This window comes from Bos indicus, chromosome 2, assembly GCF_029378745.1.
Source record: "Bos indicus isolate NIAB-ARS_2022 breed Sahiwal x Tharparkar chromosome 2, NIAB-ARS_B.indTharparkar_mat_pri_1.0, whole genome shotgun sequence".
NCBI classification, from domain to species: domain Eukaryota; kingdom Metazoa; phylum Chordata; class Mammalia; order Artiodactyla; family Bovidae; genus Bos; species Bos indicus.
This window is the reverse complement of record NC_091761.1, coordinates 112,755,205-112,773,758: the sequence shown is the minus strand read 5'-3', so window position 1 is coordinate 112,773,758 and position 18,554 is coordinate 112,755,205.

The following is an 18,554-nucleotide window of genomic DNA, read 5'->3' as shown; positions in this document are numbered from 1 at the left end:
TAGCAGTGTCTCTATGCAGCCTCTGAGCAATTAAAAAAATTAAATTAAATTGCTTGCTAAGTGTTCAGTATCTGTGTTATGCTATCATGAAATTCCTCTGTTCCCATTATGGGTCACTCTCCAGATGAAACTATAACACATCTAGGAAAAAAATTCTATATCTGACTAATAACATAGAAGCCATAGTGATTATCCTTAGAGTTAGTCGTGGGCTGATATTTCACTGATGCAAGCTCATTTAATCTTTTAATATCCTGTGTCACTGGCACAAGAACACAAACACAGCAAACTCCCACAGCGTATGTTGTGGACTCAGAGTAACTGTGAGCTGTCTAATGGTAAAGACACTCATCTTGGTTGGAAGGAGAAAGAAAAATGTTCAAATCATCATTACTTAAGGATTGGAAATTTCAGAAATCCCTCAGATCCCAAACCTCTATTCAAGAGTCCCTCCCCAACTCCAGGTTTACAGCAATCATGTTTTAATACCAATAAGTCTTTTAAATAAATATATTAAAATCTCCTATTTTCAAAGCAGAAATAGAGACACAGACATAAAGAACAAACCTATGGACACCAAGGAGGGGACAGAGGGTGTGTGAAGGGAGATTGGGACTGACATATCCACGCTACTGATATTATGTATAAAATAGGTAACTAATGAGAACCTATTATATAGCACAGGGAACTCTACTCAATGCTCTGTGGTAACACAGACAGGAGGGAAATCCAAAAAAGAGGAGATACATGTACACATAAAGCAGATTCACTCTGCTATACAGTAGAAACTAACACAATATTGTAAAGCAACTATACTCCAATAAATTTTTTTTTTAATCTCCAGAGTAATAGAATGTAGAGTTGGGGCTCCCAACAGGAACAAGACAAGAAATTCGCATTTTAAATAAGCCTTCCCCAATGATTTCTTATACAGCTATGATTTCAATCTACTATTGTAAATATTAAGAATCACAGAGTTCCCCAGATGTGACACCAGGTTGAAAGGGAAGCACTGAAGCAAGGAAAGGGGAGAAATGGTCCAATCTCTTTCTAATAAAGGATTTCAATATTCACAAAACAGACTCCTAGAAGGGAGATGGATGAATCAACGACTACCCTGAAGTAAAAACAGCATAATGGATCAAATCCTTCTTTTATTTATGATATTAATTTAAGATTATCAATATTCTCCATATTATAACAGATGTACAGCAGGGCAAGGTTATGACCGGAGGGGAAAGATACAAATGAGATCTAAAAACATTCACCTGGGAATAAAGATGTGTGCAAGAATTAAGCTATTAGCATATGTGATTATTGGAATATTTAGTTCATGCACAATTCTATTTTCTGCATATTTACAAAATGGAGAATTTTGTGTTGACATCAAAGAAACATTTTCCAGTTTTTTTTGTTTTAAAGAAATGACTGACAACCACTCGAATCACAGTGTCATAACTGGCAAAGTTATAAAGACAAATTACCCCAATGCCCAGCTCAACGACTAATATGTGATTGGCATTACACACACAGTCCGTGACCTGAACTGAATGAACAGTTACATGAGACTCTCCCTGACCAGTGAGAAATACGCACCATCAAATATTATACTTTGAAATTAAGTTACTTAGTATTATGATGAAAGAAACAGAGGTCCATCTCTGTTCCCTGACTCTGTAGAGTTTGGTAATAAATCCTCTGAGCATATTTTTAAACACAATAAACTACAAAGAACACAAATGTATCTCAGTCATGCTCTGATCTACCAATTATATTTCTCTTCTTCCATGATCCAAACTTCTGTTAAGTCAGGAACCCAAGTATCCAGCCGGGACAGGCAAGTGACAGAAATGAATAAGGGCTCTGGAGAACAAGGGTATGCACACCCCAGCCAAAGGGGGCTGCAACCATTCACCCTTGTGAGGCTGTGTGGGAAAGTGGACACTCCATTATCACGTCTATTGTCCAAGGGATGTTAAAATCTGAATTTTTATGCAAAAATCTGCTGATTCATAAATACTGGCATCATGTTTGATTTTTAAAACATTATGGAAATGAAACACAATATATCCAAAGACCAGATTTAAGATATCAGGTTTCAACTTCTGATTTAAATGCAATTTCTTTTTTTTTTTTTTAAGGCTTTTTATTTATTTCCTTATTGGAGTGTAGTCGCTTTACAATATTGTTTGTATCTGCTGTACGGCAAAGTGAATCCACCATATGTATACATATATTCCCTCTTGTTTGGATTTCCTTCCCGTATAGGTCACTACAGAATATTGAGTTCCCTGTGCTACACAGTAGGTTCTCAAAAGTTACATATTTTATGTGTTGTTGTTTAGTGGCTAAGTCATGTCTCACTCTTTGCAACTCCATGGACTGCACTATGCCAGGGTCCTCTGTCCTCTACTATCTCCCAGAATTTGTTCAAATTCATGTCCATTGAGTCAGTGATTCTATCTAACCATCTCATCCTCTGCCGCCCCATTCTCCTCTTGTCTTAAATCTTTCCCAACATCAGGGTCTTTTCCAGTGAGTGGGCTGTTCACATCAGGTGGCCAAAATATTGGAGCTTCAGTTTCAGCGTCAGTTTATAGATAGTATATCTATTTTATACATAATATCAATAGTGTATGTAGGCCAATCCCATCCTCCCAATTAATCCCACCCTCCCTTTCCCCATTGGTATCATATGTTTCTTCTTTACATCTGTGTCTCTATTTCTGCTTTTAAATGCAATTTAAACATAGAGATCCAAAATAAGAATGTGGCTCTGGAAAGCTACAATCTGGATGGAAAGAGGAGAAGGAAATTTGAGACTGGGAAAGGAGGATAAGATGGTTTAGGAAATGAAGTCTACTTAGATAAAAAGGCTGAAGTCTTTCATCTTCACAAAAAAATGTAGCTTAATCCAGAGTCAATACATATTTGCTCACAGAACCAAATCCTAATACGAGAAATCATGGTCTAAGTTTTATTTTAAAACTTTTATTATGTATTTTGCCTGGTTTATATTTTTCAATTGTATAGAACTCTTGGCAAACAGTCTTGCTGACTTTTCCTCCTTTTGGTGGGGAAGATCCTAAAGTTAGAGGATCATAGAATTTTCCAGCACAATTCTGGTTTGGGGCCATCATTTCAAAGAGTTAGCATAGCTCATGAAAGTTACTCCACTAGTCTGAAGCAACAGAGTTTAGAGTGAAGCCAGAACCAGAACCCATATCTGCTGACTCCTCCTGTAAGAGTTCCATGATGCCACCTGCATTTGCTACACTAAGCCAGTCATTAAATTTAACATCTTTATCATCTGAGCCTTTCTCAACAAGTGAAGACGATCTCAGTGTTCTCAATGACCAGGTTATCTAAGGATCAAATGAGATCGTGTATGTGGGTATGTGGCATAAAGCACTAAGCAAATACAAGACACTGTTACTTTGTTCCATTCAAAAAGTAGACTCCCACCTGGTGTCTAATTTTAGATCAAGGTGTTCAGTTGGTAAAAATTTATGTATGAAATTTCTAGCTTTTGTGTTTTCTAGCTTTCAATTTTTCTCTGGGTTACGTTGATGAGTCGACAGCTAAAAGATAAACAGCAAGGCATTCAGAGCATTCAATGTCATGTATTTTACCCGGAAAGAAGAAGAAGGAAAGAAACCTCCCCATGATGAATTCTCAGTGGTCACCAACATTGCCGAGAGTGGCACAGACTCATAACTCTGTGGATGATGAAAGTCAAAACTTAATAAATACATCAAAGTGAAAGTCACTCAGTCGTGTCCAACTCTTTGCGACCCCATGGACTATACAGTCCATGGAATTCTCCAGGCCAGAATACTGGAACGGGTAGCCTTTCCCTTCTCCAGGGGATCTTCCCAACCCAGGGATCAAACCCAGGTCTCCCACATTGCAGGAGGATTCTTTACCAACTGAGACACAGGGGAAGCCCAATAAATATGTTGATTTGTTTTTTTTTTTTTTTCCTAAATCTTTTCTTTTTTTTTTTTTTAATTTTATTTTATTTTTAAACTTTACATAATTGTATTAGTTTTGCCAAATATCAAAATGAATCCATCACAGGTATACATGTGCTCCCCATCCTGAACCCTCCTCCCTCCTCCCTCCCCATACCTTCCCTCTGAGTCGTCCTAGTGCACTAGCCCTAAGCATCCAGTATCGTGCATTGAACCTGGACTGGCATCTCATTTCATACATGATATTTTACATGTTTCAATGCCATTCTCCCAAATCTTCCCACCCTCTCCCTCTCCCACAGAGTCCATAAGACTGTGCTATACATCAGTGTCTCTTTTGCTGTCTTGTACACAGGGTTATTGTTATCATCTTTCTAAATTCCATATATATGCGTTAGTATACTGTATTGGTGTTTTTCCTTCTGGCTTACTTCACTCTGTATAATAGACTCCAGTTTCATCCACCTCATTAGAACTGATTCAAATGAATTCTTTTTAATGGCTGAGTAATACTCCATTGTGTATATGTACCACAGCTTTCTTATCCATTCATCTGCTGATGGACATCTAGGTTGCTTCCATGTCCTGGCTATTATAAACAGTGCTGCGATGAACATTGGGGTACACGTGTCTCTTTCCCTTCTGGTTTCCTCAGTGTGTATGCCCAGCAGTGGGATTGCTGGATCATAAGGCAGTTCTATTTCCAGTTTTTTAAGGAATGTCCACACTGTTCTCCATAGTGGCTGTACTAGTTTGCATTCCCACCAACAGTGTAAGAGGGTTCCCTCTTCTCCACACCCTCTCCAACATTTATTATTTGTAGACTTTGGATCGCAGCCATTCTGACTGGTGTGAAATGGTACCTCATAGTGGTCTTGATTTGCATTTCTCTGATAATGAGTGATGTTGAGCATCTTTTCATGTGCTTGTTAGCCATCTGCATGTCCTCCCTGGAGAAATGTCTATTTAGTTCTTTGGCCCATTTTTTGATTGGGTCATTTATTTTTCTGGAGTTGAGCTGTAGGAGTTGCTTGTATATTTTTGAGATTAGTTGTTTGTCAGTTGCTTCATTTGCTATTATCCTCTCCCATTCTGAAGGCTGTCTTTTCACCTTGCTGATAGTTTCCTTTGATGTGCAGAAGCTTTTAAGCTTAATTAGGTCCCATTTGTTTATTTTTGCTTTTATTTCCGATATTCTGGGAGGTGGGTCATAGAGGATCCTGCTGTGATGTATGTCAGAGAGTGTTTTGCCTATGTTCTCCTCTAGGAACTTTATAGCCTCTGGTCTTGTGTTTAGATCTTTAATCCATTTTGAGTTTATTTTTGTGTATGGTGTTAGAAAGTGGTCTAGTTTCATTCTTTTACAAGTGGTTGACCAGTTTTCCCAGCACCACTTGTTAAATAGATTGTCTTTAATCCATTGTATATTCTTGCCTCCTCTGTCAAAGACAAGGCGTCCATATGTGCGTGGATTTATCTTTGGGCTTTCCATTTTGTTCCATTGATCTATATTTCTGTCTTTGTGCCAGTACCATACTGTCTTGATAACTGTGGCTTTGTAGTAGAGCCTGAAGTCAGGTAGGTTGACTCCTCCAGTTCCATTCTTCTTTCTCAAGATCGCTTTGGCCATTCGAGGTCTTTTGATGCAATCCCTATCAAGCTACCAACAGTATTCTTCACAGAGCTAGAACAAATAATTTCACAATTTGTATGATTTGTTGTCAGAGTACACCAACAGCCACCTATTTGCTTTCATAAATTGGTATCTTGCAAATGTCCATTAACAAATAAACACATTGAAATGAATAAAAATATAAACAATGCATTCAAAATCAAATATAAGTCCAGATAACTTTTCCAGCTTCCCAATTCTCTCTGCTCCCATCTCCTTGAGCTATTTCTACTCCCTAAGCTATGAATCTAGAACAAACTTAACTGGAAAGATACCTGTGTACAGGCACAATATGACACATTATGGAGTTCATTTTATTACTTTTCAAATTCTAGCTTATCCTCTAGAAAATACATCTTAGGAACCTCTAAGAATCCTGGCAGGCACAATCATTGAGCCTGGTGTTTTTGTCTCCAAGATAAAAAGCAAAGTACAGTAGTACCTACTGATTATGGGAAGTACCACCCATAGAACTTAAAAGATATGATAAAAACAGTCTGAAAGAGGACTATGTGGTTATTGTAATCAACAAAAATGTTTAGTTATAGTGTTTTTTAAAGAGAGTTCTGCTGCCTGAAGTAGTAGTTAATTTTTAAATATTGATGCAGAGAAATCTTCATTCATTCAAGCTGTGTTTGAAAAAGCACATAGTTGGAGAATCCTCTTTCTTATATGGGAGTTGAAAGACCTGTTGTAGCTTTAATTCCTCTTTGATTCCTGCTTTTATCATTAACACTGTGAGACAGTCAAAATATTTCATGATTACAATAATCTGTTCACAATTACTTTTTAAAAGCTGAGAAAAGAAAGATTGAATTTATCCAGTCTCATACATACATACTTAATACTTTGACATTATTAAAATTACTCTGAAAGTTGATCTTGAAACAATTCACCCCCAACTCAGAGAGAGATCACACTTGTTCCTGTCTGGTTTTGCTGAAAGATAATTCTATGTGGCCCTCAGGTTTGCATTCAGGAGATATCTCCCCATTTTTCCTTTTCCCTAACTAGAATTTGTCCTCCTGCAATTATCTTAAAATTCTTACATTTGAGATGTCTGAATCTGAGGACAAATTGAAAGTCTATTCTTTCTAGATTCCATGTATATGCGTTAATATACAATGTTAGTTTTTCTCTTTCTGACTTCACACTGTATAATAGGCTCTAGGTGCATCCACCTTAGAACTGAACCCATATGCAGGGCAGCAATGGAGATGCAGACAGAGGGAACAGACTTGTGGACTCAGTGAAGGAAGGAGAGGATGGCACGAATTGGGAGAGAAGCATTGAAACAATACATTATCATATGTAAAACAGATAGCCAGTGGGAATTTGCTGCATGATGCAGGGAGCTCAGATCCGGTGCCCTGTGACAACCTGGAGGGATAAGATGGAGTGGAAGGCTAGAGGGAGGTTCAAAAGGGAGGAGACCTATGTATACCTATGGCTGATTCATGTTTATGTATAGTAGAAACCAACACAAAGAAAGCTATGGTACATATACACAATGGAGTATTACTCAGCCATTAAAAAGAAAACATTTGAATCAGTTCTAATGAGGTGGGTGAAACTGGAGCCTATTATACAGAGTGAAGTAAGCCAGAAGGAAAAACACCAATACAGTATACTAACGCATATATATGGAATTTAGAAAGATGGTAACAATAACCCTGTGTACGAGACAGCAAAAGAGACACTGATGTATAGCACAGTCTTATGGACTCTATGGGAGAGGGAGAGGGTGGGAAGATTTGGGAGAATGGCATTGAAACATGTAAAATATCATGTATGAAACAAGATGCCAGTCCAGGTTCGATGCACGATACTGGATGCTTGGGGCTAGTGCACTGGGACGACTCAGAGGGACGGTATGGGGAGGGAGGAGGGAGGAGGGTTCAGGATGGGGAACACATGTATACCTGTGGCGGATTCATTTTGGTATTTGGCAAAACTAATACAATTATGTACTTATGTAAAGTTTAAAAATAAAATAAAATTTAAAAAATATATATATATATAAATCCTCCAATTAAAAATGAATAAATATTTTAAACTTTATTCTTAATGATAAATTCATTCTGCATCTGCTCAATACCATTTTTGAAGACCATATGCATCTTTGTTAAGATTGTTCCAAAAAATACAGTACCCCTCTCCTTTAGGGAACTCAGTTATCAATCTTAATTTTACTCATTCATGAAAATTGTCCCTAACTCCATCCATTAATTCCAAAATCCACACCCTTTCTCTTTCTATCCTTCTCAGCCTCGAGAATTTTTAATTCACACAATTACTTCAGTCCAGGAACTCACTTCTGATGGGAAGATAAGGAGAGCGAGCAAGACTTTCTAAGTAGGAAAAAAATTCACTTTCTGAAACACCCAGAAAGTTCTTGGTCTTTGAAATAATATTTGGACCAACAAACCCCATCATTTCATATAAGAAAAGCTTTCTGCATTGAAAAGCAGATAAGTGAATAAATAGCTTAGAAGCAAATACATCTTCATCCCAGTTGCAACACCATTGAGTGCACTAGAAAAAGTAACTTGCCTGTAGTCACAGTTAAATGGATATCCAAGAAATGAGCCAGTTACTCCCTTCCTGACTATATTATCTCATCTATCATGTGGCTGGTTCTATATCGCCCATCAGAGATGTGGTCTTTTTCATCTCTGGCATTGGCTTTGATTCTGGCTCTTTCCAGATCGATCACGGAAACCTACCATCACATCACCACACACAGACACTTCCTCTCATCAAACTGAAACTCCCTCTGGCATCAAAACTGTCCCAAACCAACTCATTCAAGTGTTCCTCTGAAATTCAGTCTTTCTTTCCCCAAGTGCTTTACATTTTAAAGCTGCACTGAGGCTCTGTTCCAGCCCCAGGAATCTTGCATTTGAAGGATCCCCTCAAGAGGCCATTCCAAGGAGATTTAGCTCTCAGAAAACTGAAACTGAAATTAGAAAGTGCCTTGGCTCTCCCAGCCTTCTCTCTCCAGTCCGTAAAACTAACTGTGAAGCAGCAGTTCTCAATCCTGGCTGCAAAATCAAATAAACTGGAGAGAGTTTAAAAAATCCCATTTACCAGTCTCCATTTAGACAAATTATGTCAACATCCATAGGGATGGGCTTTGCCATCAGTATTCCTTAGAGCTCCTCCCTTGATTCCAATGTACAAGCAAGGCTGAGAAACGCTGTTATAAAGTTGAGAGGCCACGAAGACCACCCTGCATGTCACAGATCCTGAAGGAGGACATGCACAGACCTTGAAATCAGATAGCCCTGGGCTCTCACTCCCACACACATTTATTTATTTATGGTTGGGCTGCGTCTTCGTTGCTGCACAGGCGTTTCTCTAGTTGCAGCGAGCAGGGGCTACGCTCGAGTTGTAGGGCAAGGGCTTCAGTGGGGCTACTCTCTAGTTGGAATGCAAGTGCTTCTCATTGTGGCGGCTTCTCTTGTTGCAGAGCATGGCGCCAGGGTGTGAGGGCGTCAGTAGTTGCGGTTCCCAGGCTCTAGAGCACAGGCTCAGTAGTTGCGGAGCACAGGCTTAGTTGCTCCACAGCATGTGGGAATCTTCTGGGATGAGGGATTAAACTCATGTCTCCTGCACTGGTAGGCAGATCCTTTACCACTGAGTCACCAGGTATGTCCCCATGGGATCTTAGGCAATATCCCTGAGTCTCTCAGTTTCCTCATCTATGAAATGGAGACATACTGACATTCTCTGGCATGTGGAGACTTAGTGAGCTAAGTCATTTAAAGCACCTACTCTAACACCTAGCACCCAAGAAATAATTCATGCAAGAAATAAGCATTCAAGTAAAGATACAGACATAGAGAACCAACACATAGATATCAAGGGGGGAAAAGGGAGGTGGGATGAATTGCGAGAATATATGAATATGCTGAATATATGTCAGCATATAGCTGACATATATACTCTATTGATACTGTGTATAAGATAGATAACTAATGAGAAATGACTGTGTAGCACAGGGAATGCTATTCAGTGCTCTGTGGTGGTCTAAATGGAAAAAGACAGGATATATGTATGCATATAGCTGATTCGCTTTGCTGTACAGTAGAAACGAACACAACATTGTAAAACAACTATACTCCAACAAAAAAATAAAAATAAATTTTTAAAAGAAATAACAGTAATCGTGGTAGTACTAGCAATGGTATGTACAAGACATAGTCTTGGTCTTCAAGAAGAAGAGAAGCAGAGGTAGCCCCACTCCCTGACCTGCCCAGGGAATTGGTGGCAGGCCACGCCGAGACACCCCGTCTCCTCCTTAATGCTCCAGCAGCCTTTCCATGGCTCCACAGTTCTGCCCTGATGAACTCAGCCCTCCCGTCATTGAGTCTGGTGACGGCAGAGGGTTTATGCAGTAAGACTGGACGTGGCACAAGCATTCTTTCCTGTGAAAATGGTATGTTTTAAATCTGCTTTTTGTGGGCTTCCCTGGTGGCTCAGTGGTAAAGAATCTGCCTGCCAATTCAGGAGACACAGGAGAAGCAGGAGTTCTGTCCCCCAGGAAAGCCCCACAGGGTCCTGCTCAGTTTCTGTTGTATCAGAAATAACTCATCTGGCTTGCTGTGGTCTACAGCCATCCTCCAGGATCCATCAATTCTTTAGGGGGTCTGTACTGGTGGAGTAAATGGAACCCTGCATCGCTTATATTTTTAAGGATGGCCTTAATCTCTCCATGCCTCTTTGATGCAGTATCTTTTCTTGTCTACTGTTTTGTCCAGGGATTGAAAGAGAGCGTCAGAGTCTTCTCCTTGAATTTCCCGTCTCTTGGCAGATCTTATTCCACAAGCCAAGGACTCAATGTGGTAGAGTTGAATGGAAGAAAAAAGGAATATGTGATGACTCTAGCCTTCTCCCTGAAAAGAGGAAAACAAAATATAAAACCATTCACATAATACACAGAAATCTCTCAAGAGAAAAAAGTCTTATTAGGGCTATATTTTTGTAATCCTACAAGAGACAGTTTATGTCTAAAATTTTAGAACATGAATAATTTTCAAGAAAAAAAAGTTGAGAGAAGTTTATCATAACAAAGAAAACAATAGCTATTTTGTTAAATGTAAATATGAGAAGAAAGATGGAAATATACAAGTCTGGGGGTTTAGGAAGATGAAAAATTACATGACCTTTTTCTGTACTTTTATTTACTGTGCTTAATGTGTTCTCTGTTATTCTCCAGATAAGAAAGGACTGGAGACTTTATTGTCTAAGGTGTATCTTGAATCTCTCCTGTTTATGAATGACCACACTTGCTATCTGCCTCCTATGCATACAAGGAGAATTATCTTAGAAAGTAAATATAATGAGAAGAGATTAACTGAGCATTTTCAGCCATATCTGACCACAGAAACATGGGAAGAGCTTTTAGAAAATGCATTCCTGGGAGGATGCTGAAAACCAGAGAGTACCAAGTACCCAAGTGATGACCTGAGTCCTCTCTGCCCCTGCTTTATAGCATGGCCCTGTTCCCCTTGTAGATCAAGATCAGTGACCCTTTCTTAGGTGAGGACTCCTCTCACCTGCTGATCCCTGGACACAAGGATCTCCAAGAGCCAGGCAAGAGCAATGACTGGTAGCCCAGTGGAACCCTCACAAAGTCTCCTGGAAAGAGATCATGCACTTTGGAAATCAGTTCCTCTAGCTTTACAGAGTCCAGAAGTGCAAGGATACAAAGCACCCAGCCGTGAATCTCCCAGGCTACATGGCTGTTGTGGTCCTCCCCTCATGCCACAGGGATGCAGTTCTCTGGAGACCCATGTTCAGAGAGCAACTCCTCCGTGTGAGCCTCTCTTCCTGGGGGAAGACAGAAGAGGGAGTCTAGTGGGGTGAACTGCACCCCCAGTCATCCTCTCCCTCCTGCACTCTTAATTCTAAACCCCTTGCTCTCAGACATCACCTTTGCTGGACTTGGTGGCTCAGTATGAAGACCATCACCACTCAACCCTGATGGTCTGTGGTGCTGACAACTATACCCTACTCAGTGCAGGATGCCCACACTCACTAATCCACAGTCACAGGTGAGGGAGGAACAAGCAGCCGCACCCACACCTGCCCCCTGCCCCCTGCTCCTGGAGGCCACCTCCATCTCCTCCCATCTCCTTTCTGTGCCACTGTTGGGCACTTGTTTACTGCCTGGTGGCAGAAGTCATTCTTAAATCATTACCATCATGAAGCTTCTAACCTCAACTAACAGTGTTCGCACGTATCCGTCATTCAGTAGAAGGCTCCTGATTGGCAAGTTCACAGTATGTAATCTGGGGATATTTTACAGTCTATGAGTCCTTCAAGCAACTGATTGACTGACAATGTTTATAAGACAGCAGTTATAGTTTTGCTTCCAGCATAAACAAACACCACTGGCTATTTTTAAGTTGCACGTCACCTTTTTGAGAACACTGAAACCTGAGTCATTTGTATGAGGGTGTGTTAGAGGACATGCAAGAGTGTGTACAGGTGTGAGAGTGAACTGGACTATAAGAGAACATTATAGAAATGACAAAAAATCAACAGGACTAGGCTGTTGTTCCCACAGTCAAGGTCAGATACTCCCTAAGATTTCACAACCCTTTCTATCAGTTCAGTTCAGTTCAGTTGCTCAGTCTTGTCCAACTCTTTGCGACCCAATGAATCACAGCACGCCAGGCCTCCCTGTCCATGACCATCTCCCGGAGTTCACCCAAACTCATGTCCATCGAGTTGGTGAAGCCATCCAGCCATCTCATCCTCTGTCGTCCCCATCTCCTCCTGCCCCCAATCCCTCCCAGCATCAGGGTCTTTTCCAATGAGTCAATTCTTCACATGAGGTGGCCAAAGTATTGGAATTTCAGCCTCAGCATCCGTCCTTCCAATGAACACCCAGGACTGATCTCCTTTAGGATGGACTGGTTGGATCTCCTTGCAGTCCAAGGGATTCTCAAGTGTCTTCTCCAACACCACAGTTCAAAAGCATCAATTCTTCAGCTCTCAGCTTTCTTCACAGTCCAACTGTCACATCATACATGACCACTGGAAAAACCATAGTCTTGACTAGACGGACTTTTGTTGGAAAGGTAATATCTCTGCTTTTGAATATGCTATCTAGGTTGGTCATAACTTTCCTTCCAAGGAGTAAGCGTCTTTTAATTTCATGGCTGCAATCACCATCTGCAGTGATTTTTAACCAATCCCAATGTGCTGTGTTGCTCATTTCCCCTCAAAGATAAGGGCTTTCTCATCATTTTTCTATTCCTAGTATCTTACTCAGGGCATTGGCTCAGTATATATGAAATGAGTGAGGGAATGAATGGTGGAAGTAGTGGCAGGGATGCACAGAAATCACCATGTCAGAACCAGGAGAGGCAGCGAACAATAAGAATATAGACTTCAGAACTGGGCAGATCTACGAATAGCTCTTCAGATAATCTCAGATTTGAAGAAAGTCCTTTCTCTAAGGCTCAATCTCCTCACTACCTGTCAAATAAATAGTGAGGGAAGAGGGGAGGCTATTTCAAGGAATAAAATCAGTATAAAAAGAGCCTAGAGGGAATTCCCTGGGGTTAATCTGAGCTTCCATTGCAGTAGGAACAGGTTCAATCCCTAGAGTTGGGGAACCAAGATCCCGCAGGCTGTGTGGTGCAGCCAGAAAAAAAAAAAAAAAAAAAACCTAGAGCACCATCCAGATTAAAGCCAAATTTCCATAAATTTTAGTTGCTGTTATTCTTTAGGCAATTTGTGTATTTTTAAGTCCAAGACTATTTTCAGAAATGGATGATAGGCTTATTTGGAACACACACACAAAAGAAAGGAAATCCAGATCTCTTTTACATAATATTTATATTCTGGGTTTAAGGAGTTACTGCTCGTGCAGATCTTCTAAGGCAGGTGTGTCGGGTCTCCTGGTAAAAAGCTAAGACGATCCCGAGAGGAAACTATCAGCTTTTCTGGCTTCGAGAAAAATGTCCAAAAGGGAACAACCTCAAAATGTGTGTTCTCCTTTCAAATATTCAAACAGCTTTTGTATACAATGTTATCATTTTTTTATCAACATATCACCTTTTTAGTCATAAAAACTCACAATTTGCAGATTTAATTTAAAAAGCTACATTTTTAACCATAAGTACACTGTTCCAGGAAAATGGTTAGAAGGAAAAGCTTTTCTATCAGAACCAGGTATTAGGCTCTACCCCAGGGGTAGATTTGGAATTTATGGGGTGGGTACCACAGCAAGAAAGGCAGGCTCCTTCCCCTCTAGCGATCCTGCATTGAAAGCCCTACCTTGGTAATGGATCTAGAAAATTCCATGCCAAAACTAGGAAACCACAGCCCCTTCTCCTTAACCCACTATACAGACCCAGAAATCTATCCCAAGGAAGCAATCAGAGCCTTACAAAAAATATCCAGATACTCATCATGATGTTATTTTACAAGAGCAGAAAAATAGCTTCTATTTCCAAAAATTAGGTATTGCTTTAGTAAATTTGGGGACGTGATGGGTTTTAAAGTTTTGGGAGATTATTTTATGACATGGAAATATACACATGATATACTAAACTTAAATGGTACAGAATAAAACATGTAATTCCATCTTGTTACAAAAAGCAGGACGAATGCCTGTGAATACACACAAAGGATAAAGCCTGTGAACACACACAAAGGATAAAGCATGTCCAAACCCCAAAGAGCTCATCTCTGAGGCAAAGACTTCTGAGTAAATTATTTTCTCCTTCACCCTTCTATTTTCCAATTTTTTTATCATGAACTTTTATGATTGGGGAAAATGTAATTGATTACACAGAAAAATAACTCAGAGCTTATGTCATGCTGACGGAGTGGACTGGTAGCTTAACTTTCATGCATGAGTAACAGCAAAATTCAAACATTCAGAACCTCACACTTCTAGCAGGGCTGCTTCTCCCCAGACTGTGAAATCATCCTTCTCTCAGGATGAAAAAAAAAAGTATATAATTTTATCATATATACATATATACAAGAGGAATTAAAATATTGGCTATTTGTAAACATCTGAATAATTGAGAAACTGAAAATTACTTCACAGTGTACAGTAAAAAGTTTTATTCAAATAAAATGTCCATTTTCTGAAGATTAGGAACAACTTCTTTTTAATTGAAGTGTAGTTGATTTACAGTGCTGTGTTAGTTTCAGGTATAGAAATAACTTTTTAGATACTCATTACAATCTGCTTCACTCTGAAGAGGTGAAAAAAACTTCAGTTCCATGTTCGTAAAATCAGTAAACTGGGTTTTCCCCAAATGTTACTTTAGTTAAGCTGTGTCAAATAATGCCTCAAAAATTCAGAGCATTCCTTCCCACTGAGACAAAGTGATTTGGCAATCTTCTAGTCAAAAGATTTCTTTGCAGTGTGGCATTATCAATCATTTGGAGCCAGGACTTGCAAAGACAGAGAGCTAAATTATCTGAGAAACACTTATCACCCCAGTCTACATGACGTTGACAATAACAGAATTTATTCTTCCTATATTGATTTTTTAAACATGAACTTCATATATAGCTATTATGATCATCTCTCCTCAGCTTGATTCATATTTATTAAAGAAGGCAGCAAGTGAATAGAATTCCAGATCTTGGCAAACCCTTCCCTAACTGAGCCTCACATTTGTCATCTGTAAAAGAGGGAGTTGGATTGATAGAGCTGAGGTCTTGATTCCACTAACATTCTGTGACCTATGACCATTGCCACAAGCTGATTTTAGGTAGAAAAACAGATGTGAGCAGATAAGAAGCCATATGCTCAGAACCTAAAGAGATCAGAATGAGCTTATATGAGATTTGGCTAACAACCTGAAGAAAACCCTTCAGCAGTTCAGTGAGAACTCTAGGTTTCCTCTTGTTTCTAAGTTAGTTTGGTGTGTTTCATCACTGGGAATTTCTAGGGCACATCCATAGAATGAAAGTCTATGTCCTATACATAGTGGGTTCTCATTATTCACTGCAAAGTCACCATGAACACTGAATTAAAAAATACCAAAAAAAAAACCAAAAAAACAAAAAATTGCCCCTGGAGGAAGTACAGGGTTCGCTTCCTGCAAGCCTCCCATCACAAAATTTTCATCGACCAAATCATACATAAGCTTGTTTTATGTTTATTTCTGTTTAAGACACCTTGTTTAATGCATGTGTGTATGTGCTTAGTCACTCAGTTGTGTCCGACTCTTTGCAACCCCATGAACTGTTTAGTGTAGATGGTGATTCAATAACAAACTCACAGCCAACAACACTATAACACATGTCCAAAGGAAGCTTGTCAATCACTTGGGTTTTGTCCATGAGACACATCCATTGCAGTTTTCTTGCACTCAGAAACACTAGATAGCACTTCAGCACTACTTGCTTGGGGACCATTTTAAATGTCAAAATCTCCAAGCACAAACATGAAAATTGTGACACTAAGAGACCATGGAAAGGACATTTGCTTACAGCCCAAGAGCAGAAGGCAGAGCATCAGCTGGTACAGTGTCAGCTGGTAGCATGAGTCTCTAGGAACTCAAATGTCACTCTGCATATGTCCACAAACATGCACGAAAGCACAGTGAGTACTGATCTGGGTGTCATAGATTTTAGCAAGAGATGAACTTACAAATACAGAATCTTTGAATAATGAGGGTCCACTGTATTTGTCATCTCAGCATCAATTGAAACAGAAGATGAGAAGGATGACAGAAATTTGGAGGAAAGAACATTTATGAACTTTAAGAGTTTTGAAAAAAAATGATGCATAGTGACCATCAGATACATGTGTCTTTGGTGTCTTCAGAAGCTGGTGCTTATAATTTCCCTGATGGCTCAGGTTCCCTTCCCCTGCTCCATTTTCAAAGCCAGAAATGGGGTGGGTGGAGTCTTTCTTGCATCCTGTCTCTCTGACCTCCTGTTCTGCCTCCCTCTTCCACTTTTAAGAACGCTTTCAATTTTACTATGCCCACACAGATAATCCACAGTAATCTTTCCATCTCAAGAACCTGAACTTAAAGACTTCTCCAGGGCCTCTTTTGTCACATACTGTAACACACTCAGTTTTCAGGGATGAGAATGTGGATGTCCTTGGTAGCCCATTATTCTGTCTTGCCATAGTGCTTACAATGCATACATATAGTTGTGTATAAATTATACTTCAATTTAAAGAATAGTTTTTCCAAGAATAAAAAAAATGTTGGACAGAAATCTTGAAAAAACCTGAGAATGTCAGGCTTATCTTCAGAAGCCTTCACCAGTATTTACAACAGAAGCAAATGGGATCCAAACTACTAAAGTTAATTTGTAGCCCACTAATTGCTTTAGTCGCTAAGTCGTGTCTGACTGTTTGGCCACCCCATGGACTGTAACTCACCAGACTTCTCTGTCCGTGGGATTTCCTAGGCAAGAATACTGGAGCAGATTGCCATTTCCTTCTCCAGGGGATCTTCCCGATCCAGGGATCAAACCCACATCTCCTGTATTAGCAGGAGGGCTCTTTACCACTCAACCACCTGGGAAGCCCAGCTCACTAATTAGTCAAACATATATAATCAGTCCAATTTAGGAAGAAATCAACTATCCAAGCTTATGTTCTGACTTAGCTGAAGGACATATGCAAAGTCTATATAAGATATAATGTAGTATGCAAAAATGCTAGGCAGCCTAAGAACCAGTTCATCTGTGTTTATCTCATGCTCATTATGCTTCCTTACCCAAGAGACTGTTCACTGGTATTTGATGATATGGATCATTTAATTTGCAGTTAACTTTGACTTTTAACTGGATAAACAAGCCAAGAGATAAATCACAATCTCAATCTTAAAGGCTTTAATTTTGAGCTTCCTCCTTAACTATGCAGTTGATTGAAAAGCTTGTGAAACTAAAATGTTTTTTAAAGGCACAGATATTAGGTGGAAGTAAAATAATGAATGATGTAAGAGTGTTATCAGCCTTATTTTTAAAGGTGTTTTAGTTACTGCTTTGTTTGCATTCAAATATATTCACAACTGATACCTGCTACTTAGATTTAAAGTATTTGCCTAATAAGAAAATAAATACTCCACCATATGGTCTCAGATATACTTGCACTATTCCGCCAACATGTATTGTCATATTCGCTCGAGGAAAAAGAACTCTGTGGATTAAACTAAGAAAATAACAAAAAGTGAAAAGCCATACCTTTGACACTATGCCAGCTTAATCCTGCTTACCCAGGCACCTGCTGCCCTGCTAGAGATCTGGGTCATCTCGATCAAAGCACAGCCCCTAAGAGTGGATATTGCACCAAAGATCTTCCACTGGAAACAATATTGCTTCGCCACTGGTTATAGACAATACTGAACCTGAATATTGGGTTTTCCAGGTAAGGAGACTATCCGTGTGTACCATTTGCCAAGTGTCTGAGCACAGGAAATCCTTTTGGTCTCAGAAGTTCAAGGAGAAAGGGACCTTTATGGGCATGAAATGTAGCCCCAAAAGTAGAAATTCAGGCACTGACATTGGTAGACAATCACTTAGATAGACACGTCACTCTGAGAGTCATACTACCACTAAATGAGAGAGATCAAGTGTGCACCCAGGCAGCCTGACTCTCATGGGATTGATTACTATTTGTACCATTTGTTGCACAGTTCCGTGGCTTCCCAAGCCTCAGAAATCATGGTCATATGTATAGCCACGTTAAAAGAGTCTGTGTCCTCTCTCCATGCATTGAGCTGGGGCAGGAGGAAAGAAACGCAGTGTTCGTGGGGCTGGATGATATCTTGAAATGCATGAGGGTCCGATCACAGACTGGCTCCAGCTCAAAGGGCCCCAAAGAGTTGCAAACATCCCAGGAAGATGTTTTCATCCCAGAAAGAATTTCCAGGCCACACGTAGGTAGTGTGATAGCTCCAGAG